Consider the following 5381-nt stretch of genomic DNA (forward strand, 5'->3'; position numbering starts at 1 on the left):
CCTAAAAAAGGTGAAAAGTGGATTCAACAGAGCAAATCTTTTACTGCAACTTACGGGACTAACGATTTTTGTTACATTGTACCTCTGTTAGAACCATGTGAAACAAAACCTACAATTCTACATGATTACTATACTATTAAACTATTACTATTAGACTATTAAATCAATTTTCTGTCTGCAATATGTTCAAAATTATTAACTGGCAGCAACGGCCTACTAATGAATATTCATAAATATATAGTATGACGTTAATTAATAACTGGTGGCATAAAAGATTATTTACTGCCCAGTTTACAGCATTTGAAAAATTGCTGTCACAGCCTGACAACGTCTATTGTGATGCTAATGGAATTAAATACAGTCTATTCTTATCTGTTGTAGGTTTTATTAGTATATTGATAGCAATATCTTTTGTTTGTTTCATATATAAATAATTATTCCTTTTTTCTAAAAATTTTAAATAATAATTAATAATTATATATCAACATTAATTATATTAATCGTTAATTACTTACTAGTACTACTTATAATACTTATAATATTGTTTAATATAATAAAGTATTATATGTATATGTATTATATTATATTATTATATATACTTTTATATATATATACATTAGGCCTAAATATACATTCAATATACATGGTATATGGTATAAGACAGTGACACCTACTGAAAATAAGATTTGTTGGTTTTTCTATTGCTTAGAAATAAAACCTCACTTTGAAATGCTACCTCAGCATAAATTTGTTCAACCTCAGTATTCTTCCAAAATGTGTTCTTATAAAACAAAGTGTATATTCTTTTTCTGTATTAATATATAATCCTATATCATAGCATTATTATTATTATTATTATTATTATTATTATTATTATTATTATTATTATTATTATTATTATTATTATTATTATTATTATTATTATTATTATTATTATTATTATTATTATTATTATTATCATCATTATTATTATTATTATCATCATCATCGTCATCATCATCCTTAATATTATTATTATTATTATTATAAATTATAATTATTACTATTATTATTATTATTATTATTATTATTATTATTATTATTATTATTATTATTATTAATTTTTCTTGACATACACGTGGTGAGGTTAAATTCAACCTTTTCTAAAGACCAACAGATTACAAAATCGTTTTAGTTTTGTGGAAGCTGTCACAACTGTGGGAATTTAGCTAATCTCCTGTGCAGTTTGGTCGGTGCCGAAGGTCCTTGTGGCTCTCTACTAGCCAGGCCTAGCATCATCGTCATCGGTGGTTTTCTCATTCGTGTTGATTTATGTCAATTGTGAATGGAAACAAACATGCCGGCTAGTTCAAGTAATTGAGAAAATCGGATGCGGTTTAATATAAAGTTTCCAAAACACGCAAATCGGATAATTATTATTTGATTTCTTTGTACAGCCAGTGGTGGACGCACAAATGAAAGAACTTTATGATATATTCGACCTATTTAGATATTTTTTAACGGTATTGAAGAATGCTAGCAACACATTAAATACCATACAATCCAACAGATCTTATCTGATCTTAACACTAACAGAAGTAATGTCCATTAGCACACAATGCGTGTAAACCAATCATTACCCAGTATCAGAGTAACCAATATGATATGAAAGAAATGGCAAAAAATTTGTATTGCAGGACATCCAGCTGGTTCTCAGTCAAAACAATAAAACAATGAAAAACAGTTATAATGCTATTTATAGACGGGAGGGGAGTTGAATAGCTCAGTGGTTAAGATGTTTGCCTTCTAATCCCAGGATCCTGGTTCAATTCCTGACACAGCAGCATTTAACTCAGAACAAGAACAACTGCACTCCCAGGGTCTCAAAAAGAAACTTGTGGTTATATAATGCATCGTTGTATCCTGTAACTGGCGAGTGTACTTAGTTATGAAAGAAATAAAAAAAAATTAAAAAAATAATAATTCACCATAACGGCTACAAGTTGTTACTAGCATGTCCTGAAATTAAATATGATATAGGCCTAGGCCTAATATATTTAAAATGAGAGGTTAAAGTAGGCCTATAAACAATAAAAAGCAAAACCATAATATAGAATACACCATCGTGTAACATAATTTACTAACTACAATTTGTTTTATTTTAATTATCATTTATCAATGCCGGATAGGCTTAGATTGGATTGGATTTGTTTCGGTGTGAAGCGGATATCAACGGATAACCCACGAATCCCTTTTTTTTTTTTTTTCTGTTTAGGCCTTCTGGTGGAGAATTGAGCAGTGCACTGAGAGAGACAATCCCTTACTTTTCCAAATAGTGTGGAGGCCTACTGCATTCATTAAAGTACACATGGGCAATATTTCATACGGGACCAGCGGCTTAACGTATCATCCGAAAGACTGTGCGCAATTTTAAATTTACATTTCAGCCGTCAGCTGAAACTCAAGGAGCAGCAGATGGAATTAAACCGGGGATCATGTGTATGTTAAGCTCACCACAGTTTTGCGCAAACGGCCACAAGTTTAGCTGTCAGAGCTAAGCTGTACGGCACCATTAATAGAGTATAAACTACTAAAATCTCTATTGAACTTCTCATTTAAATAATATAGGCTACCAAACAAATTATAAAACAAAACACATTTTTTTTTTTTTTGATAGTTTGATAGTGTGGACACAGCTTTATGATTTTTTTTACATATCTGATTCAACTTTAGAAAACTCAAGAGGATTAGTATTGAGTCTTATGACGTTAAACATCTAATAATAACCCATTACTCTATTAGTAACCCTTACTCTAATAGTAACCCACCCTAGGAGTTATAATAACCCACTACTCTAATAATAACTCATGGGATTACTATTAGAGTCATCAAAACTACAGAAAAAATTACATTCAAATTAACATTTGTGTCGCTTTAACACGATTTATTCCAATAGACATTCTTCACAATGGGGTGGGGACGTGTGTATTTGAGTTTATAATTAACAAAGATTTTCGTTCTGTTGTTACAGTATTTATTTCTTTGAATTGTGACGCAAAAGCTGGGGGTGGTTGGGGTCCACTAGTCTAATACCAGTAGTAATCCATACGCTAATAGTAACTCACCCTAAAAAACAATCAGTGAAATTAGAAATAGGTCTAACCAGGGTAACAGAAGTATCAAGAAAGAATGAATTGAGAAGAAATTGGAAATAGGTCTAAGCGACGTAGCCGCAAGCGTATGTCCGTCGAGATGTTATTCCACGGCAATCATTTTTTGATGAGAACTTCAATACGATGACTTACTTCAAGTACACATTTAATGCCATTTACCTGTGTTCGCAATCATTCCTGACTTAATATGATACCTCCCAAAGATTAATTGTCTTAATTTTCTACCTCTTTTCTACACTTTTACCTGATTCTGAACAGGCCAAGTAAGCCTAAAGCTTACTAGCTCAGCTTGATTTCTCCCCCGGACAATGGGATACTCTGGGCTAGCCTTCGACGGCATATTAAGTGGAGGTCCCGGGCCTAGAGCGAATCCTCATAAACTCGTAAATTACCATAGACCTGTAGTAAGCGCAGGAAAATAATACATTTTAGAAAGTCATTAACGGGTACACCGATTCAGGAAACAGTACAAGAACAGAAATTTGACTTTTCAAAAGTGCAGTGCATTTTATTGGTAATTAGTGCCCCACTGGGTAAAACCAGAACCGTAGGTCAACTCAAACAAAACAAAGAAAAAATCCTAATTATAAACGTGCTAAGGTCCTTCTATTAATTAGTCAATATCGGCTTTGACAATGAAACTTTTTATGTGATCTGAAATACCGATTTATGTACTCTACATTATTTGTTTTCAAAAAATCAGATGTGTCAGAATGTCTGTTGGTATAATCATGTATCAATTGGCACATGGAAATGTAAGCCTAGCTAAGACGGAGGGTTAAACTTACAAATTGTGTCAGTATACCAAACAAACTGGTTAAATATTGATACATGAAAGTCAAGTATTGGTAAAGAAGTTACGTAATGGAGTAAAATAGAATTACAATTGGTCTGTCTTAACCACAGACCCATGTGATATAACTCTCAAGTCGTTAAATATAAGCCTATAGGGCGTACAGGGGCACGGATACTGTCGTAACGGTATGGGGTTAGGTGCCTCAGAGTAGTTGACTCTCACCTGTCGGTGTACTGGGGAAATATGGTATTTTGCTGTAAACATTTTTGTTTATGAAATCATAATTAGGCCTAGGCATTTTCATATTGTAGGCCTATCTGTATTTTTCCATAGGCCTACTGCTAAATTTCCTTATAGGCCTATCACATGTTTATGATGTCAAATAAAGAATGAAATCTTAATCAAATCAAATTGGAACTAGAAGTCTGTATAGTTTTAAGCCTCCCTAAAAATTTTCAACTTTCACATTTGATATAAACATAATGAATGCAATACATAAAATTTCTTTTCATGGTACAATGTTATAAAAATATATAGAATACTAATATAAAACTACTAAGCACTGGTTGCACAGAATAACTGAAATCATCAGGGCAAGTGAAGACGTGACGATAAATAAAATAATATTCGATTCTTCAGCATCTTCATGCTCATTGACGCACATGCACCTATACCACATTGTAAAGGATATTTCGTAGGGCAGCAAAAATTATTGCAAAATTGAAAAAATATATATATATGAACCTTACTAGGGTAATTCTGCTCGACTCATTAAGCAAACGTTTTGGAGTGTCTCCACTCCTCTTTTAGCAAATTAAAAAAATTAAAAAAATACTCATCTCCGGTGGGACTCGAACCCACAACCTTTGAATACCAACTGAGAAACATTAGAAGTCCAACGCGCTATCCATTGCGCCACGGAGACGATACACCCATTTTATGATTATTCAGTCAAATAATGATGATTTTTTCAAATAAATGCGTAAATAAATCTTGAGCAAGTTTGTGATTATTTTATTGGTGTCACTTCCTGTCACACATTCTATTATATATCTTGGCATCCATTTTAACAGGTGTGTGTGGTGGGGGTGTGGGGTGGAGCATGTTTATTATGTTAATGGTTTTGTGAGGCGTAGGCATTGTCAAATATCGAGATGAAGATATAATAATATTATTGAGACTTTACCTGGCTTTAGTTAGACCATTTTCCCATTCAACAAAAAGACATTTATGCTTTTGAATCTGTCCAAAGCAGAGTTACCCGCATTTGCTACCCAAGGGCCACAGACAGGGTTCCTAATTCTGATCGATTGAAGCGTCTGAACCTTTTGTCTTTTAACAATCGTATTTATTATATCTATACTATAAATACTAAATGGCGGATCAACTCTTACTAATGGTATGTTTGATATTAATGATTCTATGTACATACC

At 32.5% G+C, this 5381-nt stretch overlaps 1 non-coding gene across 1 annotated transcript; it reads right to left on the reverse strand.

Moving 5' to 3' along the window:
- Positions 1-4784: 4784 nt before the first annotated feature.
- Trnar-ucu lies at positions 4785-4873 on the reverse strand. Its single transcript is given in 2 exon segments — positions 4785-4820; positions 4837-4873. It is a non-coding gene; the product is annotated as a tRNA-Arg (tRNA).
- Positions 4874-5381: the final 508 nt, after the last annotated feature.

The sequence above is a fragment of the Anneissia japonica genome, unplaced genomic scaffold (assembly GCF_011630105.1).
Source record: "Anneissia japonica isolate Jap-2015-1 unplaced genomic scaffold, ASM1163010v1 scaffold9290_len831353_cov190, whole genome shotgun sequence".
NCBI lineage: Eukaryota > Metazoa > Echinodermata > Crinoidea > Comatulida > Comatulidae > Anneissia > Anneissia japonica.